This window comes from Acinonyx jubatus, chromosome B1 (assembly GCF_027475565.1).
Source record: "Acinonyx jubatus isolate Ajub_Pintada_27869175 chromosome B1, VMU_Ajub_asm_v1.0, whole genome shotgun sequence".
Classification (NCBI taxonomy): domain Eukaryota; kingdom Metazoa; phylum Chordata; class Mammalia; order Carnivora; family Felidae; genus Acinonyx; species Acinonyx jubatus.
Genome location: NC_069382.1, coordinates 117465882 through 117491061, shown reverse-complemented (window position 1 = coordinate 117491061; position 25180 = coordinate 117465882). Strand labels below are relative to the sequence as shown.

General features: G+C 38.4%; 1 long non-coding RNA gene across 1 annotated transcript in view; it reads right to left on the bottom strand.

The window, feature by feature from the left end:
* Nucleotides 1-8924: 8924 nt before the first annotated feature.
* Nucleotides 8925-25180, bottom strand: part of LOC128314503 (uncharacterized) — a 49825-nt gene continuing 33569 nt past the window's right edge. The window contains exons 2-4 of the long non-coding RNA XR_008296227.1: nt 22817-22897; nt 22393-22483; nt 8925-10687 (exon numbers count right to left, since the gene is read on the bottom strand). This is a non-coding gene — a long non-coding RNA (uncharacterized LOC128314503). The remainder of the gene's footprint in view (nt 10688-22392; nt 22484-22816; nt 22898-25180) is intronic.

Sequence of the window (25180 nt, the reverse complement as noted above, 5' to 3'; positions counted from 1 at the left end):
GTGTCTCTCAAAAATAAATAAACATTGAAAAAAAAAAGAAGCCATCACATCATCTCTCACCTCAAGTATTGTAATAGCACCTTAACTTACTCCCCTAAAATCTACTCTCACCATAATGGCCACAGAAATCCTTTTAAAATCTAAGTTAGATCATGTTACTGTTCCCCCCTCAAAAATCCCCAATAGTTTCCTATATCTCTGAAAGTAAACCTCAATATCCTTATAATGTTCTCTGGAATTTAATTCTCTTATTTCTTGCTCTGATTTTGACTATTACCACACTGGCTTTTTTGTTCTTCTGAACACATCCCTCCTGGTTCAGGACCTCTGCATTTGCTGTTCCCTTTGCCTGGAATGACTTTCCATTAGGTACCCATATATCTTTGTGTTCTTCTGGTCTTTGCCCAAATGTCATCCTCCAGTGAGCCATTTTGCCTCAGGGAATTCTTACAGATCAATTTATTGAAGAAAACACTGCACTCACCAGAGTGAATTCCTTACTCCTCAAACCACAGTTTCCTTATCAATATTCACTTCAAGACCTTTGCCTCACTGTGTTCATCAAACCTAAATCACATAACAAACTTTGTCCAATCTCAACCAGTCTCCCTCTTTGAAGACCCATCTTAAACTGCTTCAGCCCAGACCCCTAAACCCTATAAATATCCCACCCCTGACTTCTCCTATGAAACACCAAGACTGTCAAAATGGCATTTTCTCCCTTACCACAGCAAGTTCAGATAACCTTAGGGGGGTTTTTTGTTGTTTTTGTTGTTTTTTTGTTTTTTTTGTTTTTTATGACAGGCTGTCTGGTAATATTTTGGAAATTCAAAACAGAACCCCAAAATTCCTATCCCAGGGCTCCTGGGTAGTTCAGTCAGTTAAGCATCCTACTCTTGATTTTGGCTTAGATGATGATCTCATGGTTTGTGAGTTCAAGCTCCACATTGGGCTCTATGCTGGAAATACAGAGCCTGCTTGGGATTCTCTCTCTCTCTCTCTCTGCCCCTCCCCCACTTTCTCTCTGTCTCTCTCTCTCTCTTTCTCTCTCACTCAAAATAAATAAATAAAATTAAAAAAAATTCTTATCCCATTCAAGTTGCTCCACCAAGCAGAAAAAGAAGGAAAGCTGCCCATCCATTTAAAAGGCCAATTCAGTGGGGCACCTGGGTGGCTCCGTGTGTTAAGCATCTGACTTCAGCTCAGGTCATGATCTCACCATTAGTGAGTTCAAGTCCTGCGTTGGGCTCTGTGCTGACAGCTCAGAGCCTGGAGCCTGCTTCAGATTCTGTGTCTCCCTCGCTCTCTGCCCCTTCCCTGCTCTCTCTCTCTCTCTCTCTCTCTCTCTATCAAAAATAAACATTTTAAAAAAATTAAAAGGCTAATTCAGCTTTGATTCCAGAGCCAAATGAGAATCTATATGAAAATAGTAATATGCATCTAAATTGCTTATTAATATTGATACAAAATTGGTAGATAGAAATATCAAATGGATTCTAATAAAATGGAAAGAACTGTAAACAAATAAGGCTTATCCCAAACTGTTCTATTTTCATCTGCATATTTAAATCATATGTAAATATAATTTAACAACAGAAAATCCATCAGTAGAGTCATCACATCTCCAAAAGGAGAAAAATCACATAATTAACAAATGATCAGAAATGTTGTATGATTTTTTTTAATGTTTATTTATTTATTTTGAGAGAGAGAGTGAGCAGGGGAGGGGCAGGGAGGGAGGGAGAAATCTCAGGGTCGCTGTCCATAGGGAGCCTGTCATGGGGCTTGATCTCAGGTATCATGAGATCATAACCTGAGCCAAAATCAAGAGTTGGATGCTTAACCAACTGAGCCACAGAGGCACCCAGAAATGTTCTATGATTAAAAACAACAATAACAACAAAGATATAAAACTAGGAATTGATCCTGAACTTGATTAGTCCTGTCCAAAAAAAAATCATGTAAAATATTTATTTGATATTTATTTCCTTTCAGTTCAGAAAACAAGAATTCTCACTCTTATCTCTACTGTTCAACATTAGCTTGGTGAAAAAGTAAAAAGAAGCATTAGAATTGGAAAGGAAAGAAAAACTGTCACTATTTGAAGATGATTTGACCATCTATAAAGAAAAGCAAACAAAAGCCAAAACTGCTAGAGGTAGTTAAAATTGACAAACAAGGTTGTTAGGTTCAAGGTCAACTTAGAAAACATTTCTTTTTACCAGCAATAACAAAACAGGGAACAAAACCGGAGTAAAAAACCATTTAAATAGCAACAAAGCTTATAAAGTGACCAGAAGTTACCTAACAAAGAATGCACATGGTTGTTATGAAGAAAAAGCAACTATATTTTATTGCAAATATTAAGCAACATAGAAGAACAAATGGACAGCCACTCCATCGGTCTTGGATGAAAAAACTTATTACTGTGAAGATGTCTTATTTCCCCCAATTAATCTTTAAAGACATTGCATTGTAAATAAAACATAAGCAGATGTTTTATACAGATTGACCAATTGGTTCTAAAACTTACTGGCCGGTGAATAGCTAAACAATTTTGAAAAGAAAGAGAGGAGGATTCATTGGTTCAGGAATCAGAGCATAGGATTTTGAAACCTGGCTCTGTTTTCCTGGTTGTGTGTCTTCAGGAAAATTGTTCAAACTCCTTAAGCCTTGGCTTTCTCATACACATGATAAGGTTAATAATACCACCTCCCTCAATGGTCTAATGTAAAGATTAAATGAAATCATGTATGTAAAGTGCCTGAAAAGCAGTGAGCACTCAATAAATTCAGGCAATTGTTAAAATTATCTTAATGTATAGCTATTTGTGCATTGCAGCTTCCTTGCAACTCCAGAATCCTTTAGCGTGAGCACTAGCTACTATTCATTTTTCCCCCGTAGTGAATTGTCCTTACGTATGAGTCTGGTTTTGTTTTTTGTTTTGTTTTGTTTTGTTTTGTTTTGTTAATGTATAAAAGGAAGAGGTGGGGGAGAGGAGAATTGTTTCTTCTTTACTTAACATAAAGGAACTGGAGTCAGAAATATTCTATTCTTTTTTAGCCTTGAGAATATAATCTCCAAAACCAAAAAGACAAAAGAACACCAAATACGCAAGGAGAGGGCTTTGCTGGGGTTAACAGATAGCAGAAATGGAAACCAAAATTCTAAATACCCTGCCCCCATTAGAATTTGCTATGCTCATTTGGAAAGAGACAGCACGACCCGGTCAATAGGAAAATTCAATAAGCTTAATGACAAACCGGAAACTTTAAGGCCTAATAATGTGCTAAAATATTTATAACAAGTTACTTCCCTTCTCGTCTCTCGCTTTCAGTATCTGTAAAATGGGAATAACAATTCTCGTTTCCCAGCACAACTCCTGAAGGGATTAATGAAGATGACGGTGCTGTACAAATTGTGGTGGAACAGGGGTTTGGCAGAATTCCCGGTGCACTCTCAGGTCAAAAGGATTGCATATTGAAAAGTTATCATCTGAGTAGCTCCACCAGCAAATAACATCAAAAATCATGGATTTTTGTTCTTCTCTCATGGGTCAATTTGATCATTCCTACTTGTAGCCATCAGCTGCTAATGTCTTGGGTGATAGCTTTTCCATCCTTGGGGACTCACCCAGGAGAAAATAGAGTAAGACTCTTAGAAATTATATTGACAGGTGTCTGAGTGGCTCAGTCAGTTAAGCGTCCGACTTCGCCACAGGTCATGATCTCGCGGTCTGAGTTCGAGCCCCATGTCAGGCTCTGTGCTGACACCTCAGAGTCTAGAACCTGCTTGGGATTCTGTGTGTGTGTCTCTCTCTGCCCCTCCCCTGCTCATGCCCTGTCTCTCTGTGTCTCTCAAAAAATGAATAAACATTAAAAAAAAAAAAAAAGAAGAAGAAGAAATTATATTGAAACATGGGACACCTGATTGGCTCAGTCAGTTAAGCAGCCAACTTCAGGTTTGTTTCTTTTTTGTTTTTTTTTGTTTGTTTTTTTTGGTTTTTTTCTAATGTATAAAAGGAAGAGGTCATGATCTCAGTCATGATCTCAGTTTGTGACTTTGAGCCCCAAGTCAGGCTCTGTGCTGACAGCTCAGAGCCTGGAAGCCTGCTTCAGATTCTGTGTCTCCCTCTCTCTCTGCCCCTCCCCTGCTTGCTCTCTCTCTCTCTCTCTCTCTCTCTCTCAAAAAGAAATAAGCAATAAAAAAAAAGAAATTATATTAACACAAATGTATCCATTTGCTAAACAGTACATATCATGGGGGAAAAAAAACTGTACTTATGTGAATAGCCACCAGGCATCATGGAAATTAAGCAACATAATCCAGCTTGATCTCGTTTAGTGATTTTCCCAACAGCCTGTATTTATGATGTTTCCTGGGTTTTTGTAAAATGTGTAGTTAGAGAGGGGTGCCAGAGGGAGTGGAAGCAGGCACTGAAAAGTGTGCAGGAGGGCTGTGCCAAGACTTCACAACATTATTACACCCACACTGACATTCAAAAAACACTACCCTTAGGCATTCAGGGTCCCCAGGGCCAAGTGTTCCCCATTTCACTCTTGTGAATGAGGTGATACCAAAGAGAAGCATGTGTTTACAAAGAGGGGCGCAAGCAACAGACAGAATGAAAGGGCAGCGAGTGAGAATAAATGCTTTCGGTGGAGGATGGAGCTCTGTCCCCCTGCTTAGGCAGTTCTAACTGTCCCTGTGGGGAGAGTGAGGAGATGCAGTGACGCAAAAGATCCCATCAGTTACGGCCGCGATGACTGCTTTACAGCCAGAGAAACCCTCCCTGACATCAAGACAATCCCGGCTCCCAGCAGAGCATCTGCAGTCCTTCTCGCCCCTCAACACCCCACGGAGCCACCTGCGCTTCTTATGACACAGGCTCTCTTGTGTGTGGGAGTCCATGCTTGCTCTTACGTCTGCCTGCAGTTGCCGTCTCCACTCCCCAACCTCCCGGCTCTGCCCAACTTGTCCCTTTGGTCTCAACTAAACACCTCCATAGGGTACTTTTTACCGCCTATTCATACGGTTTCCCCCAGATGACCTGAGTGCTCTAAGAGCTCGAAGGTCAAGCCCCGTTTTTCAGCCTTACACATAGCAGGTGCTCAATAAATAACTGGAACATTCAGTGTTAATAGGAGAAGAAGGCTGGGCAAATCTGTCTTTGTCCCCTCTGACACTTAAAAATTGTGTGACCTTGACCACGATTAGTCCCCTCTCCTCTAAGGTAACACACAGAGTTGATGCACAGGTGAGCATTAGAAGGTAATATATGGAAAGCATTTAGCAGGGTAGCTGACATACGCTAGAGTAAATGGTAGTTATTTTGATAGCAATATCATTAAAAAAGAACTAAAGTTGGACTTAAATGTATTTCTTTGTAAGCAGTGTTCATTTAAGTCCTAAATTTTAAGGGTTACTATAAATGCCTGGACCTGCTTTAAATTTTCCTCAAGGAAGGTCATTTGGCAGGTTTATGCTTTTTAATTTCATAACAGTATCTATTCTCTGGTTTCAATCAACAGCAACAAGTTACATGGAGTCTTGGTTAAAACAAAAACGTACAAAATGGAAGGTAAAAGTAGGGTGAACAGAGAAATAGAATTCTCCATGGGGAGAGAAATCCAAAGAAATGCAGATTTTGAAGTGTATGTCCATGTTCACAGTTCCGGAAATCTTCAAGCTCCTTTTTCAAGATTTAAAGAGACAATTTTTTTATCATGTGATAAAAATGGTAGCTTCTTAACATAGAATTTAAACTTAAATTTAGAAATGGGAAGAAGCATATAACAAAGACAGCAATTTAAAATGACAGCCTCAAGGAAGGTCAAAGTGAAATTCCTTTTGTCATTTTCTGCCAAGTTGGAGGATTTACCCCTGACATAACATCTTTTTTTCTATCAATATTCAAGGAACAGAAATGCACTTTCTAAGGATCAGTTTACTGATCAGCTGTTTAAAATGTTATGTTGGAGATATATATGTGTATATATATACATATACACATACACACACACACACACATCACATATGTATGTTAATTTCAGTGAAGAAGTTTGGAGATTAAAATTATAGAATTCAATTTCAATTTGAATCTATATTAGACAGAGAAGCACTATGCCTTTCAAATGATTTGAAAATCAGTTTTATTTGTCCCTTTATTTTGATGGTGGTTTGATTTTTTTTTTCCTAAGTACAATCACTAAACTTGTACGATACTGGCGTGGAAATTATCTGAGCTGTCTTGCATGGTTGTGCTTTAGCCAGGGTGCACATAGCTTAAGTGACAAAAAAATAAGATTAAAGTACAAGGAAGTGTAAGTTCGCACTGCCTCCTTAGAGAAGTTAAGGGCCCCTGGGTGGCTCAGTCGGTTAAGTGTCTGACTCTTGATTTCAGCTCAGGTCATGATCTCACGGTTCCTGAGATCAAACCCTGCATCAGGCTCCATGTTGACAGTATGGGACCCGTCTGGGATTCTCTCCTTCCCTCTCTCTCTGCCCCTGCCTTGCTTGTGTTCACTCTCTCTCTCTCCAAATAAATAAACTTAAAAAAAAAAGAGAGAAGTTAGGTTCTTCATAAATACATAACATTATCATGCCACTGATTCGTGAGGAGTTTAAATGAATTCTTTGGGGTGGGACACCAGAATTATTTGTGTTCATTTTCATCTAAGATCTTTGTTTCCCTAACATTCTTGGTCCTATTGAAACATTTCAGTATATAAAAATACTGCAAAGTTAATACCCAAGAAAAAAGCCATCATGATGTGTATGCTGGTCATTATGATGAGTGTGGCACAATTTTTTAAAATAAACTATCATGCCCTTCAAAAAAATAAAATATTTTATGTCAGGACTTGCAGTTGAAAACATGTTTAAGAAAAGTTTTGCTTACATTCACTCTGGCATTTGTTCTGTTTTGTTGTTGTTATGTTTGCTTTTTTATTTTGTTGTTGTTGTTGTTGTTGATGTTCTTGTAAGGAAAAGCCATCTACCTCTATCCTGTCTTGTCCACAGTAAGTTATGTTCTATCGGAAAGCCCATAATTATATCAAGAATACCATGTTGAGGTCAATGCAGTAACATGATCAAAGTACTACTTAATAGGTGTGCTTTTTCCATTACAGGGATTATAAATGATATGCTCAAAGGATAGAAATACAATTACATACATAGACAGTGATCTGTCATTGCTACAGGCATGCAACACACAGCAGAGTCCAACCGTCTTGGCTCATTAGATAACAAAGCCACGTTGGTCTTCTGCCCCTGCTAAATCCCTGTTCACAGCTCTGTGCCTGGCACAGAACTGATGTTTAATAAACATTTATGGAATTTGTCAAATGGGTCGTGTTGAGCAGGTTTTAAGTCTACCTGCACAACTTGCTAAAAGGTCTTGTCCAAGTTATTTAACTTCTCTGAGCCTCAGTTTCTTTACGGGTAATGTTAAAATAATACCAAATGCTCTACATAATCTTAGCGAGGATTAAAATGAGAAGGCATATAAAGCCCTTAGTGCAGGGTCTGGTGCACTAGGCGCTCAGTGTGTGATGCTATCTTTATTTTGATTCTTTCAGACATCAAGAATTACTCATGGAGCCCTTTGGACCTTGTTTTCAAACCATAGTAGGCAAATGAAACATATTAATAGTGGTAGACAGGCAATTATGACCACCTCAATCAGCCAAGATGGATGGATAATCTTGGAATAAAATAAGAAATACAGTGGTCAGCCTGCATTATATTTGAGGATTGGAGGACCTGTCCGCAGCTTGTGTAGAAATGGACCAGAACCCCAACTCTTGAAGTCCTACTTTGCTCATGAGCAGTCACCTCAGAGTTTGGATAAAGCTGCCTAATACATGGATAACTCTACTTTTTGTGGAACATTGTTTTACTGGTGACATCCTTCAGGAAAAAGAAAAACAACAACAAAAAACACTTCCAGTGTAACATTGCATACAGACTGAGATTAAGAGCTTTGAAATAACCGACCAGAGTTCAATCCTAGCTCTACTGCTAAATAGCGCAGGATACTATTAGGCAAGTTACTCTTCCTAAAACTCAAGTCTTTCATTTTTAAATTGGGAGTAATTGTTACACCCAGATTGTTGACAGCAGCAAATGAAATAATGTATGCAGTACATTTATGTAACAGATTGCCCTTTCTGCCTGCCAGATAGTAAGTGCTCAATAAATATTTTATTGCTTAATAAATATTTTCCATCTTCATCGTCTTCAGCATTGAGGAAGTATGAAATCTTGATTGGCAAGGCACTTCAGTATTACTTGTTTCTAACAGAGTCTGGATGAAGTTTTAAAAGACTCGTATTCATATAACTGGTTAAAAAAAAGAGAGAGACCAAAAAAAAAAAAAAAAAAGGAGAGAAAGAGTGAGAATGTCTTGATCTTGGTGTATTCAGCTTAGTTTTGTCTGATATCTTAACCTTTATAACCCCAAATGGAGCAAAGTCCATCAGAAGTTTTTCTGTGCCTTAGAAATCGTCCCCAGAATTGTCCAGAAGTATCAAAACAACAAGAAGAAAGCTAGTCCTTAGACATATCAGTTTGCATGTACACAAGAAGCCAATCCCACATATTGCTAAGAATGGTCTATATTTTCATACCCAAAATGTTTTCCATTATAAAATTATCACAAAATCAAAATATTACCACTTAAAAATGGCACTTTCAAAACGGCAAAACAAATGGAAAAGGAAACCACCATGAACAATAAACTGACCCCTGCTCACTGCACCCCACCCCCACCCCACATCACCAATTTCCACAGAATGACATTCCAGCCCCCAGAGCTCCTCTCCACCAACCTGGAGTCCTGCTCAGACTTTGTTCAATCAGACTTTCCTCCTCCTCCATCCCACCCACTCCTCCTCTCTCACAGACCGGCTGCCCAGATGAGTGAGGAATCACAGGGCCTTTTTTTTTTTTACTTGACATTCAAAACAGAAAGAAAACAGAAGTATATAAAATATATAGTAATGAGAATGGGTGCCAAGAAGCTGACCATATCATCAGGAGATGGGACCTCACTAGGCAAGAATGAAGAAAACTTAAGGTCCTTAGAGGAACAAATGTTCAGCTGTAGAAAGAATTTGGGTTTAATCATGTCTGAAGAGTGAAGTCACATAGTATGTAAGGAGCAAAAGTTCGAAGTCATATGTTATCATCCGAAAAGGGATATCACAAGGGAAACTCTTGGCAGTTCACTTTATACAGTGTTTGGCTGAAAACCTTCAAAACCATTTGTTGCTGCCATTGCTGTATTTTTCCAAAGTCATTTCCTATTGATTCAGCAAACTAGGAAACCATGGCTGGGTTCACCTTGCCAAATAGGAGTGTCTACTTTGCTGACTGGAGAGTATCCAAAAGCCACATTATACTGGAGATAATAAGCACCTGGTCTTTGAAAGGAATCATCTGTGTAGGCAAGGAGGGAATGTCTCACAGATTTCTCTTTAGTTCTGGGATTGAGCTATCACTTTCCATCACACACTGCCATTTGGACTGTTGGTTGTAGTACCTTGGGGACAAATCCTCTACTCTGGGATGGGATGACCCTATCTTGCTTGCTTTCCTCCCCCACATGTTCACCTAAGCAATCCCAGTATCTTGGCAAACAAATTTGTCAAGACCTATACACTTTAGAAAGAGATCCTGGTGGAATGAGGGGCACTGGGTGGCTCAGTCAGTTAAGCGTCCGACTCCTGTTTTCAGCTCAGGTCATGATCTTGCAGTTCCTGGTTTCAAGCCCCACATTAGTCTCTGTCCTAAAGGTGTGGGGCCTGCTTGGGATTCTGTCTTTCCCTCTCTCTCTGCCCTTCCCCCACTCACACTGTCTCTGTCTCTCTAAAAATAAATAAAATTTAAAGAGAAAGGAAGAAAAGAAAGAAAGAAAGAAAGAAAGAAAGAAAGAAAGAAAGAAAGAAAGAAAGAAGATCCTGAATGGGAGAATAACACAGATATGCAATATTCAGACATCCCTTTTATACAAGAAGATGTTTGATAGCACAGTATGGCAGGAGATTAATACAATAGTCAGAGGAACCAAATATGATGTTAAAATGATTTCTGAGTTTCAAGATATTTATCGACAATATGAAGATAATAATGTTTGTTCTTTCTACTACATAGGGTTGTTGCAAAGAAGAAAGGAAAATGTACACAAAATCACTACGCAAGGTAGACAAATGGAGAGGATTATTTTGTTAGCCTAAAAAGATTTGCAAGGTTTGGTTTTTCCAATAAGAAATTTGTCCTTCAGGGACTAAATATTAGAATAAACAGCTTGTTCAAATGCATTTTCCCAGCTTGCTGCTTTCACAGGTAGAAAAAAAAAAGAATAACGTAATTTTTTATTTCATTTTACTTTTCATAAAAACAGGTAGACAGAGCTGAGTGGACACTTAATTATCCCGTTGGGAAGCGTAGCAGAACCATATCAATCATTTGGAGGCTCCCAGATGACAAGCCCAGACTAATGACTCAACCTATTTGACAACTGGCAAATGACAGGCTTGCCAAAACGAAGGGCTTGAAACATCACAGAGGATCCAAAGTAAATCTTTGAGACAGTTCCAAATCCAAGTCCATCCATTACCAACCACACCTCCTAAAGCCACGGTATCTGCATTACGCCATTGTTGTTGCCAAGAGTGCTGTGCTAGGAAAAGAAGGACAAATCACAGAGAATGTGTTACTGGAATGGAGCAGAATGGTTGTTTTCCAAGGCAAGTTTATTAGTAATTACAGTACACAACTCTACAATAGTTGTGTGCACAGGTCCACAACCTCACCTCCCTACCTCACTCATGTCTCTAGAAAAACTCCTGCGTTTTTATGTAGAGTTGACAATGAAGTATGTAATCTCCACTCACAAACTTTATTGTGGAAGGACTGTGTACTAAACATCACTAGCCCTAGGGTTACAAAGATGACTTCAAATCCTAGTGATGGAGACAGATCTTTGTCTACCACAAGATAGTGGCATCATGTGCAAGCTGCTATAGGAGTCAAAACCGTAGAATTTATTTCTCCTGGAAAATGATGGGAAGTCCATGAATGACTTCTTAAAGGAAATGCTGTGAGCTGAGTTGAAAGATGGGCAGAAGTTGGACAATAAGCAAAGGGGAAATGAATTGTAGACAAGCAACATGGACACTAGATCATCTGTGGTGGCTGCTAGAAAGTGAAGGTTGGTGGCCCCATGGTTGAGGAGCACAGACAGAATGTTTGTTGCTCAACTCTTTGAATCTTGCATGATATATCTTTTCTACGGCATTCCTCACACTTAAGCCTCTACCCGTCTGTTCCTGCATTGGCATCGGGGCTTCCCATTACAATTAAGCTCATCCTCTGGCCATCACCACCTAAATTATTGTTGAAAATGAAAGCAAATGACAAACAAAGTCACCCAAGTGAAGAGACCCTCTAGAGCTATTGATGGTCTGTGTGTATTTGGTGGTAAGAGTGATCTGTCCTTTTACTTTCCAGTGGCCTATGAAACACTGACACAGCAGTGACAGTAAGCCATGAAATATTTCTTAGGAGAAAGGTAAAAAATAAAATAAAAAGTATTTAAATAGGGTTCAGTCATTGTAAGTGACTTTTGTCCCACCAAGTTCTGGTAAAAATAGTGAGATGCATTATAAAGCAGAAATTAATTCCTTCTTGTGAGTTCCTAGGTCTATCTGATCCAAGTTTCTAAAGCACAACATTATCTGAAAAGAGTGATAAAATAATTTATTTCTAATTGATTTGTACCAAGGTTTTATGGGCCTCACTACATATGACCCTTATTAAAACTCCACCATATGAAGAAGTACAGACATACCAAAAATTACTAATTAAAAACTAGTGTTAGCATAAAAGGAAGGATTCTTCATTTCTCACAAAAATAAGATAGTTTGGCAGGTTTATGTGTCAGGGGAACATCCAAAAATAATGAATTCATTGACTGATATTTACATGTTGTTTGCCTAAATCACTCCTTTCCCATAAAACCTTTAAAATATTCCTAAGGAAAATAAACATTTAGCTCAAAAGGACCATCTTTGGAATTTGGGAATTAAAAAAAAAAAAAGAAAGAAATAACAGTTGTTTCCATGTTCAGAAAGGACTGGAGATACTTAAAGAACGAATTAATGTTCCAAACGGTGACATTCCTCCAATCCAGACAAGCAAAACTGACCACACTATTTTATCTCTGACAAATGGCTAATAACTAGGATGCCCTTGATGGCTGCAGACTCATAAAGAGAGAATAGGGCTGTGTCTGAGCCCAGCAATGACTACCAGGGGCTGCAGGAAGCACGGGGCACACGTTTGCTGTCCCTAAGCTAACCCTAAGCTAGCATTTCCCCTTGCCTGTTTGTCTCCAGATTGATTCATTCTTTAGCTTCTTTCTCTTTCTGAGTTTTGCTGCCCATCAAATGGTAAGTTAGGTAACTAAGCTCCCAAGGGCACAGATGCTTTAGATGTCTGTGAGTTTGGTACAGTGTGTGCCATTTAGTAGGCACTGAAGGAAAATTATGCTTTTCACAAAAAGCCAACCATCCGACTCTGGAATATCATAGCAAGACTGTTATGATGCTAATAACAACGATTACAGTAGGATACAGGCTGCAACACAGATGCCAACAGTTTATGATATAGAAGCCAGGTTAGCCAGGATCTGGACTTAAGCAAACAAATAAATAAAAGAATTAAATTCAGAAAATAATTTGGTAAAGATTAAAGGAATTAAGAAAAGGAACTGACGGTTGTTGAATGCCCTCAGGATTTTCATGTAAAGTATCTCACGTAATCATTGCATCAGTCCCATGTGTAGTAATAGCTAACACTTACCGACAGTTTACTGTGTGCCAGATGGCTATGTTAAGTGCTTTATTATCATTAAGTCTTTTAAAAGGCAGTCACTTGGTTTCCACAACTCTGTGCAATAGTTCTTTTTTTTTTAAGTTTATTTATTTTTTGAGAGAGAGAGAAAGCATGTGCACAAGCGGGGAGGGGCAGAGAGAGAAGGGGACAGATATCTGAAGTGGGCTCTTCATGGACAGCAGAGAACCCGATGTGGGGTTCAAACTCATGAACCATGAGATCATGACCTGACCTGAAGCTGGACACTTAACTGACTGAGCCACCCAGGCACGCCTCTGTGCAGTAGTTCTATTACTATCCCATTTATGGCTGATAACACTGAGTCACGAAACAACTAAATAATTTGCCCAAGATGGCTCAGTTAAGTGACAACCCTGGGTTGTGATTGCAGGCAATCCAAGATCAGAGTCCACACTCCCAAACACCCCACAGGACTATTTTTCCGATGAGGACCCTGAGGCTTGGAACAGTGACATATCCTAGAGAACTACTGAGAAGTGTGCTCAGAATTGAAACTCAGGACTGCTGCCCTCCAAGACCAGTATCCGGTGCACCGCTCCACACTGCCAACCACCAAAACGAAAGTTGTTTAAGTATTTAATTGTATTAAGTTATACTACGGTTAAAAGAGGATGGAAATATAAAACCCTTATATTAGATTTTTTTTCTTATTAAACTTACTTCTACAACTGATCAGATATAAAACAAGTAGCAGAAACTCTCCCAGTTCATAAAACTTTTATCAGCTGGAGGCCAAACCCTAAGTGGCTTTCTCTATGCCTTGAGCCAATTAAGTGTGCTTACAACAATAAAAAGAAATGAAAAAAAATAATAAACAGTTTCAAGAAATAAAATAAACACAATTGTTTTCTTTAACAAAAGGGATAGGGCAAGCTGAGCAGAGGATGAAGGAAAGAGGCTCAGTGGAGACCTTCATGGCTCTATTATTTTACCTTTGGTATAGAGAATGGAAAATGATTAAGGGCTTTTTCAACTCTGCCTCTCAAACACAAGTAAACACCAGGCAGCAGAGTCTGACAATAAGTGAAAGCCACAGACCAAACTAGAAGTAAGCAAGCAGAAAGGGATCGAATTAGAGGAAGAAGGGTTATTTAGGTAAATTGAACAGGTTCCCACATAACAGTACCCTGATGTATAATTTTCTTATTCAGAAGTGTTTTCATCAAAGCTGCAATATAAAGGAAAGTGCATTATTCTTTTAACAAGTGAGGCCAAGTTTCTACCCAACTAAATCCTTCCTCTATGTGCCTGGGTCACTAGAACATTTGGACACCCCCCAGCTCTCATTTCTTGACTGCGCAATCTGTAGTTCTGCCAAAATTTCATTTTCATAAACAATCAATAAACTAACAGTATAACCACGGGTAGTCACATCTGAATTTTGTTAATCATATGTTGTGAGTGTAGAAATCCACATTAATTCAGCTCTCTCCCTTTCCTAGCTGAGCCTGAGCCTGTCAAGAACTATTCACAAGAGCAAAAATGCCAACACCATCCAGAAAAGAAATGTGTGTCATAGCTACCAACATTTTCACTGTTGCCTATTGTTATCAATGCAAAATGAACAAACTTTTTAGAATTTCTTGAAAAAAAGGTGGGAGGGGGGCACCTGGGTGGCTCAGTCAGTTAAGCGTCTGACTTCGGCTCAGGTCATGATCTCACGGTTTGTGGGTTCAAGCCCCGCATCAGGCTCTGTGCTGACATCTCAGCCTGGAGCCTGCTTCAGATCCTGTGTCTCATTCTCTCTCTGCTCCTCCCCCACTGTGCTCTGTCTCTCAAAAATAAATAAATAAAATAATAAAATAAAATAAATAAAATAAAAAAAAGGAAGAGAGTTTTATTCAAGCCCAATTGAGGAGCGCTGCCTAGACACACAATCTGCACAAAGAAGATCGTGCTCCTGAGAAGGAATGTTGGATATGAGGTTTTTTTGTAACATCAAGGGTTACAAATCATGATGAAAGACATTTCAGAAAATTATAAACTCTATCTTATGCTGTTAGTATGTGCAAGGGTACAGACTTCAGAGGTATGGGATCAGAACTTATGGGGATTTTTACTCTTATCTCTAGTTTGAAGTGTTTCTTTTAGCTTATTTGATAATGAAGCGGATGTACATTGTGTGTTCAGGCAGAAATAGAGCCCATGCTCTGAAGTTTGGTGAAGTCATTCTGACCCTGATAAGAGTATAGCCTCCCTGGGAGCCCAGGATCAGGCCCCAAAGCGTTAAATGTTGAAAATTTCCTTTACCAACGGATTCAGAAATTGAATCAGGAATTATCAGATTCAGGAATGATCAAGCAATTATTAAAACAAATAAGATTAATGCCCAATAAAGATCACTAGACATGACCAATCTTTTTACTCTTGCATTTTAAAATGAAGGTGTTGTTGGGTCCAAGGTATAGACTCTCATCCTAATATAGTACTGGGGAGATATTTTCAGATTGCATTTCAGTCCTGGTGTCTCTCTAGTGGTTAGCTTCCTCAGCCCACTTAGTTGGTTGAATCCTGGATCAGTTGGTTGACACCTCCTCATGGCTGCACCCCTCATCACAGCCACGCTGGCCTTTCAAGGTCAGCAACCTCATTAACTTTGAGTCTCTAGCATGTCTCTTAGCTCAGATTTCTGAATGACAGAAAAGTAAGGAGTGAACACCACACCCCCAACCCTGTATGCTGAGCCTCTGTCCTCTGGAAATGTCAAGAATATATGCATATTTTTTAATTAATAATTTTTTTTAAATAAGATAGTTTTGGCGCACCTGGGTGGCTCAGTTGGTTGAGTGGCCAACTCTTGGTTTCAGCTCAGATTATGATCTCATGGTCGTGGGATCAAGCCCCTCACTGAGCTCACAGCCTGCTTGGGATTCTCTCTCTTTCCCTATCTCTGCCCCTCCCCCACTCACACTCGCTCTCAGAAATAAATAAATAAATATTTTTAAAAAATAAGATAGTTTCATACTCTTTTTTTTACTACTGACATCATTAAAAACTGAAAATTAAGATATTCTAATTCTTGCTTAGCTTCCATAAAAGTCAGGGAGGAGTTGAAGACCTTGATTAAAATCAGGTGAAAATAATGATAAACCCTTAATTTAAAAACATTTTTTTCTGGTACCAAAATAGTCTATATTAAAAGCAATCTGACACGGATTGTGATAACTTGGCTAAAATGCTCTGATGTGCTTCTTATACTTGGCAGTAGGAACATATGTGTGTTTTGTGGACATTTGGAAATGTGGGCTATAAAAGATGTGTTATTCATTCATTCATTTATTCATTCGTTAATTCTTAATCCCTTCTAAGTGCCAGACACTGCTCTAGGGGTATGGTACCACAGTGGATAAAACTAATTCTTTGGCTTCATGAAGTGTACATTCTAATGGGGAAAGACAGAAAATAATAAGATAAATAAGCAAAAAACACAGTATGCTAGATGAGTATAATTCCTAAGGAAAAAAGTAAAGGAGAAAGAGATATGGTGTATTGGAGGGAGTGATTTGAAATAGGAGTGTTTTGGGGCGCCTGGGTGGCTCAGTCGGTTGAGCGTCCGACTTCGGCTCAGGTCACGATCTCGCGGTCCGTGAGTTCCAGCCCCGTGTCAGGCTCTGGGCTGATGGCTCAGAGCCTGGAGCCTGCTTCCAATTCTGTGTCTCCCTCTCTGCCCCTCCCCCGCTCATGCTCTGTCTCTCTCTGTCTCAAAAATAAATAAATGTTAAAAAAAAATTTTAAAAAAATGAAATAGGAGTGTTTTCTTCCAGTCACTAATTACATAAATTTATAGCATAATATTCATTTAGAAACATCCTCTAACAACCTGACCGTGTATTCTTTCTCTCTCCATGACATGTGCTGTGGGAAACTTTGAAGTCTCAGAAAGATCAAAGATGCAAAATAACTCTAAATTTATAAACCTTAAGTTTATAAGCAGAAAGTCACATGCTCCAAAATGCTGAAGAATTATGAGACTATTGGAAAAAAAAAAAAAGTTTTTCCTACTCACTTGGTTCCTGGATTCTACCAGGAGATAATCTGTCAAAGTCACAGGTAAATTTGCAAGGGATGAACCAACTGGGTTTAAGCTTTGGGAGAATTTTCAGACTTCCCATTAACTTTACCTGCTCAAGGAATTTTCACCACTAAGTACTTTGATAGCTAAAACTATCATCTGAGTTTCTCTCTGGATTAAGAGCAAAAATCTGAAGAAACTCACTCCTTATGTAGACAGATGGTTTTAATATAAGAGATGTAGTGGGATCATGACAGGATATCTCTATTCTGTCCTTGAATTGTAACTAAGTCCTAGAACTGAAAATAGGGTGCAGTACACTACATTTTCTGAAGAGAACCACCAAAACTGAGGCCAGAGAGCTCCCCTCAGGATTTTCTAAGAGATAGTGCAACCAAGTATAGTCACCTAACACTTCAACCCTCCACCCCTAAATCAATAAAATTAGAAGGCCCGGAAAAGGAGAAGCATGCCTTGGGGTCCTCAGAGGCCTGAAGGTTCTGTTGCCAGGTGAGAAAAAATTCCTTTCTTCCCCAGGAGCTTCCTCCTCCTCCCTAAGGCTGAAACTGCAAAGACTCTGAGTGATTCCATCAGAGTAAAATTGTCACCTCATTCCTCTGTTGGCTGTCTGCTAAGGCAGTATGACTCACTGATTTACCCCTGAATCTACCCAAAGGGAAAAAGAGTCAGAAAGAGAGGCAGCCACAGAGCAGCCTGTACCTCCCCTTGAGTTCTGGAAAGGATAGCTGGGCTTTAAAAGTCTTACTGGGGCTTCATCCAAGGAGGCCCAATTGTGGTGATCTCAGCAGCAGGAAGCTGAGAGGGAGACCATTTATGGAGAGGGTGGAAGAGCTTGGCCAGACCTAGATTCCCCATGCCAAGAATTGTACACAGGGAAAAGCCCCATGACTGTGCCCCGTGACTGAGGCAGGCTTTGAACCTTTACTCCACCAAGGGCACTAATGTTGGGTAGTGTTAATCACAGAAGCAATGACAACCAACTAGGAGAGAGCCACAAAATGGAGAAAGTTAAGTAATGAGATGCTTGCCCTGTTACTTCTTCCTTCTTCCCACTCTAGCACAGTAAAGGAAGCCTAGAAGAAGCAGGACAGAAGTTTGCATCAAGATATGTGGGTGGACTGAGTGTAATAACTAAAAATGACTAAAGAATTACATGTCCAAGATGCCAATAAAAAACCCACCACTCAGTAGAAAAAGAGATTCAACATTTTATAATTAAAGTGGAGGCTTGGAAAAAAACAAACACATTCACCAATGAAAATGTGTAACCAGTTGCAAGAAGATATGAAATAGAGAAGTGTGCTTTGGCTTAAAAACCAGAGCAACATAAGTGCCTGACTCATAGTAGGTGCCCATGTTTTTTGTTGAATGAGTCAGTGGATGGGTTGATTTAGTCTCAGTAAGAAATCAGTTAACGAACAACTGTAGTTGAATAAACATACTATAGACTCTCCAATTTATGATGTCTCTACGGTCTGATCTTTCCATCCACAATTCCAATAAATTGCAAATGCTGGCTGAGAAGTCACAGCTTTCTTTTTAATTGATGAATTTGACAGTTAAAGCATACCTCTTTCACAATGGCTATTAGTAGCTAGAAAACTATTGATGGAATAAATCATCTTGTCCAATCAACCCTTAGATCATAACTAGCTATCTCTCTCATACCATAACTAGTTTGGAGTTTTTTTTCCAGTCAAGTGAGAGGAGTGTCTCTTTGTTAGTGTAAAGAGTGAGTGATACTTCTGAGTTTTCTGAAATGCTCTTTAATGCCTCTCATAATATTAAGCTCTTAATTTCAGTAGGGCATCTGCATTTGATAACACTATCCCTATAAAGAAACTTAGTTTAGGTATAATCTGATTCTACACTCATTATCTCATCATTCCAAACCATGAAACCCATAGAGCTATGTGATTTGCCTAAGATCACATAGATGGACAGTGATATAATTGGGACTATGTTACAACTAATCACTTCCCTTTCTCACTGATGCCTCCAATTCAGACTGGCCCCCCATTGTACAGAGCCAGCCTGAGAAACCTGCCCAAATCAAAGAGCTTATATGTTAAAGCTGCTAGTTAAATTCCCACCCTTTGGGGTTCTTGAAACTCACTTACATTAGAAATCATTGCAGCTTTCTCAAGAGATATTAATCACAGATACTCACTTAGATGAATTGATTTGAAGAAAAATGAATATTCTGGTCCCCTTTTCCAATTTTAATAAAAATAAATTATAGATGTTTTGTGGGCAACCACCCACAAGCCTCTCTTTTAGTTTTGACTTCATGATTTGATATTCCAGGATAAAAGATGCTCCCCCCAAAATCCAAATGATTACAATTAGTCCTTGACTGCAGAGAAAAAAAAAAAAAAAAGTAATTGAGGCAATTGTGCCTTTTTTTTTAAAGCATGCAAAGAGAGTTTAGAGGACAGTTTTGAAAGTTACTTATCATGCTCCTGTTACTATACTCATGAGTGGAGTAAAAAGGCCCAGTATGGAGCTATTCTTCTGGCTTCTCACACACAAAATCATCAGGTTGCTTTCACCTTGTTTTTCTAAGGTTTTAAAAGCAGATTTCATCAAGCTCTATGTAGTCCCAAATCCCCTGCAGCAGATACCAACATAAATAAACTCCTGCAGTTACCCACAGCCCAAGAAGAGAAAGGTTTGAATTAAAGCTTTGTCTTAAATCAAAGGCAGTCTTGCTGTAATTACTGCCACAGCTAAGATGAGAAAGTGCATCAACCACTCTGCTAATATAAGCTGTGTGTTTCCTCTGGCTGGTAACACTCTTGTCTTATTTCTCCTCTTGGCTTCTTTGGCCAAAGACAATGGCTTTGTAAAAGAAAAAACAATTTAGAAAGCCATGGTTACTATAACAACTAATCCAACAAGGTTTCCTTTCTAGTAGAAGGATATAATAATTTAACAAGCTCAAAACTCACCTTTAGACCCTAAAGCTAAAAGTTAAGGTCAAAGGGTATAAAAGTAAATAATGGTGAGGGCCTTAATCACAATTTACTCAGAAATCTTTTTAAGGCTAAATTCAACACTGGAAATGGCGGCCAGTTAGGTGAGAAATGGTGGCATTAAACAAGAAGACAGGTGCAGTTAGGAACACTTCAACAAGCAGCCTGAAAGAAGTCTTTCAACGTTCTGTAATCCATCCCAAGTATGACATGCACACGATGTACAGAAAGGAGCAGATTAAAGCAGATGTATGGCTGAAGCAAAGTTCTAGGGTTGGAATACTTTTATTCTAATGGAAAGATGGGGCTGTAAAGCCCATTATCATAGATTTCACAAATCCATTTAGAACTCAGTAAAGCAAAGAACATTGCCCACTGTAATGTAACAGCTTGTGATATATTATGGGAAGACTACAAAGTAATAAAAAAGGTCACTTGCCTAAAAGAAATTTCAGTTTATGGGTTGGGAAATAAGGGAAGAATACATATAAAAATAAACACAAGCCCACAAGTGCTGGAAACATGTAAACATTTTCTTTTTTTCTTTCGCATTTACAATTTTTTTTTCAGGAGTAGAATTTGGTGATTCATCACTTACATGCAGCACCCAGTGCTCATCACAACAATTGCCCTTCTTAATACCAATCACCCAACTAACCCATTTCCCACTCACCTCCCTCCATCAACTCTCAGTTTGTTCTAACATTTTCAATTAGACTCTAGGTTGATGCCTACTGGAGAAATCCCTTACAGTGGAAGCTGTCTTTTTCACTCTTGGTTTTATGTAGCAACCTTATTTGTATAACTGAGAGGAAGATGAGTGTCATAATGATGTGTTTGTATGACATATTCTGACTATAGACAACAAACTCAAGTCATTAACATGTCTTCAAAAGTTGGAGATCTGAAAGGACATATGGTAAAATGGCACTTTCTTATTCCTAAAGATCTCTTTTTAAATCAACAACATAAGAATCTATGCAAACATATCCAAGACTCTTAATTCTTTGACCCAAGAAAAGGAGTTGAAATCACTTCATTTTGACTACATTTGGCCCATTGGTAAGGTTCTGATATGGAAGTTTGTGTTCAATTTTGGTAGAGTGCTGTTTTTAATTTTTTTATTGTATTTATTTATTTGTTTGTTTATTTATTTAATGCTTATTTGTTTTTGAGAGAGAGAACAGAATAGGGGCAGAGAAGGGGGGGCGGGCAGAGGATCTGAGGCGGGATCCACACTGACAGCAGAGAGCCTGATGCAGAGCTGGAACTTATGAACCCATAAGATCATGACCTGGGTCGAAGTCAGATGCTTAACAGACTGAGCTACCCAGGTGTCCCTACAATTTTTGAATTTTAAAGCCCTCAGATACAATATGATCTCTGCAGCCTGCAATGGACTCTACCACTACCAATTGTTTACAACTGCCTAATTCACACATTTATCTTTCACCTGCTAGCCTCGTGTAGCTATATGAAGTTGTGATTCCTATCTTGGAATTACCAACTTCCTTGTGTTCCAGTTTTAAAACTGTATACACGTACACACACACACACACACACACACATGCACAAGGTTTGGGGAAATTAGCTAATTAAAAGTTTTATGGGGTGTCTGGGTGGCTCAGTCTGTTAAGCATCTGACTTGGGCTCAGGTCATGATCTCGTGATTCATGAGTTCAAGTCCTGTGTCAGGCTCCGTGCTGACAGCTCAGAGCCTGAAGCCTGCTTTGGATTCTGTGTCTCCTTCTCTGTGCCCCTCCCCTGCTCACACTCTCTCTCTCTCTCAAAAATAAGTAAATATTTAAAAAATTTTTTTTAAAAATGTGGTATGTTCTTTAAAAAAAAAAAGTCAATAAACTCTCAGTTTCCACGAAGAAATGTTCAATAGCCAGATTTCTAAACTGGAATAAACCATAATCTTCAATTCTGAATTCCAGAAATTAAAATTTAACTTTGACAAATATGAGTATGATATGGATATAGAAGGTCTATAAATCATGTTTTAAATAAACATTTAACCAAATCATGGATAGTTAACCTTTAGGAAAACAATGTAGTAAAAACTGCAAAAAATTGTGAGGAAAAATCTATGGATTTGTTTTACTAGTTACTATATAAAAAGCAGAACTAGAACCAAAACTTGGTTATAAAAGTGTCAAATTTAAAAAGGTTTAAATCTGACTCAACACAACTTATGAGTTTTTGAGCATTATGGTTATTCCAATAAGTTGGTGGTCCTAGAAATAATGCATTTCCTCCCCGTGCAGATATTTGAATGAGCCTGCACACACTGGGTGGGAGGTTACACCAATTCAGTACTTGATAGGTCTATTCAACAAAATTATTTGGGGATCCTTTAAAATATATACAAATATACTCTTGGCCCCATTCCAAGCATATTAGGTCACATAACTGGGAGTAAAATCTGGGAGGTCTCTATTAAAAAAATAATCTTACCAGGATATATCTGATGGTACTGGTCAAATCAGTGCTCGGGTCTCCAGCAGCAGAGCAACACATCCATACTGCATGACCTCTGTCATTATGTCTAGAATCACATAAGAAACATTCTTCTCAAGATCTGCCCTTCAAGAAAGAACAGCTTCTTCTGTAGGTTTATTTTGAGTGACTCACAAAGTCATGCCATCCCTCCAAAACCTCACCTGTAGAATTAAACCATTGCTTAAATGATGTAATATCTATAAAACACCAATTATCTTCTAGCCTTTCCATCCCCATCCCCCATACCATGAGAGATTATTTTTCCCTAGGATCCAGGCTTCTCTCTCCAAAAAGTAATTTCACATGTCTAAATTAGTCTAGATCAGTTCTCAAAATGTGATCACCAGACAAGAAACATCAGCATTACCTAGGAACTTACCCAGAGTAGAACCCAGCAACCTGTGTCTTAATAAGATTTCCAGGTGATTCTGATGCATGTTTAGGTTTAAGAACCACAGGCCTAAATTAACAACAAGAGAAGGGGAGCATGACGGGTCAGTAGGATGGAAAATTTTGCCCGCTGACATTCAAAGTCCTGCAAATGGTGGTCCAGTCTGGGCATGGACCTTCTAAATCTATTCTCCTCCCAGATATTCCAGCAACACAAGATGCGGGGCTGCTTATTCTCTTGATTACCCATCAAGAAATTCTGAACTCAGAATATATACAAGTACACACACACACACACCCCTTCTAAAGAAATAACTCTGAGAGACAGAATAAATAAACCCATGAAGACAATAGAAATGTTTTTCAGAATCCCCTCTAATTTGGAAAGACACAAATTGTAACAACAGAATCAGTACTTTAGTACTTCATGTTAATATGCATAAGAGTGTTTATTCCTTTCCTTCATCCCCTACTCTGATTTGTCAACCTCTCAGAACTAGTTGAAACTAATAAAAAGGCCATTACTTAATGGGCTCTCTCAAAATTACACAAAATCATGTTCTTCGACTATGAAATTCCAACTGGTTTAAAATTCTAGCCATGATTCATTCCCCACATCAGTCTCCAACAGCTGAGAAAAAGAGGAGAGGATGTTTATTTGGTCCTATTTTGGTTCATCATTTGAAGGAAGGAAGGAAGGAAGGAAGGAAGGAAGGAAGGAAGGAAGGAAGGAAGGAATTGAATAGTCATACTTCTCTGTGCACACTTAAATGCCAAAGAAGCCATTGTGTCTCTGTTATATTGCTTCCATTTTACAGAGTGAGAGCCTGCCTGCATAAAAGAATATAGGCATCCATATTTAAGATAATAGTCATGGGCCATTGGGAAGGAGTTTCTTTCTCTGAATTTTTATGAAGCTTAAATACTTATTTTGATGGAGATTAATGTCCCCTCTATAATTAAGTACAAGCCAAGTATTCAATCACTGTACCTCCCCAATTATCAGTCCATACTTAACTCATCACCAGCTTTAGATGAGCATATTGATAAAGTGTCTTCTGAATTAAGATCTCACTTCCTCAGTGCTCTTAATTATATTTTCTGCTTACTATTTACTTCTTATGAATTATACTTTGACAACTTAAAATTTTTCTCTTGCAGTTAACTTGTGCCAAGCTGACTAGATATTACAAAGATAGAAGAATCTTTGTTTGTAATAAAGAGTAAAAGAAGAAAAACAATTAAAACACATATGCAATAAGTCTTTGAACCAGATGATTGCTAACATACCTTCCAGCTCTAAAAGTCTAAGGCCCGGTGATATCTAAATAAACATTGATTTTTACAATATAGCCTTTGGCAACTGGCATAAAGAGTAAGTAATATGTTTGAGAGACAATAACGTTGGCCACAAAACTGAATGACTGAATGACTGGTCAGCTGAAAGATAAGAAAGAGCACATGTACAAATAAAAGACAAATAAGGAAGCTCTGGGGCTTCCTTTGTGGAAAACCCTCATTATTCAATCCTAATGTCTTAATTAGATGATTTTTCTGAGTGTTGCTCCACACAATGATAAGAAAAATAGAGGGGAATTTGGACTCTACATGAATATTAATTCAACCAAGTGGTTGAACTAAATAAAATTGCCACAACTGGCAAATAAGTTAGTTGAAGAACAGAAATCTGATGAAGGATATTTATCTTTTGCCATATTTCACGGACAACAAAAGGAGAGATTACCTTCTAGTAGCACTTAGTTTTGAGGCACTTTGCCCAGTTAGGGTTTCAAGGTTTGAGAGTAGCATGTGAGAAAGGATTAATGTATTAATTAGAAATAGGTTTGTCTGTGAATAACAAAAAATGTAGGATAGTATTAGCTGTTAGAATAGTATTAAAAACAAAGAGAAGTTTATTTATCCCTCAAAAAAATACAATAAGATCCTTCTATTTTGTGGCCTACTTGGCATAGTTTCCATTGTCAAATTCACCTCATGTCCAAAATGGCTACTCCAGCCCCAGCCGCCATGTCTCCCCCTCCCTACTTTTCCAGTAAAGACTGGTAAGAAAAAAGAAAGTGAAAGCCATACCTTCACTCACAAGAACACTTAAAATTTTTCATTAAGATCTTAAAATTTTTTATCACAAGAAAAAAACCTTTTTATAACTATATATGGTGATGTATATTAACTAGGACTTATTGTGGTGATTATTTCACAATATATACAAATATCAAATCATTATGTTGTACAGCTGAAAATAGTATAATGGTATATGTCCATTATGCCTAAATTTAAAAAGAAAGAAAAGGAAAGAACTATGGGTCTATACTTCCTTAAAATTAAAAGCTTT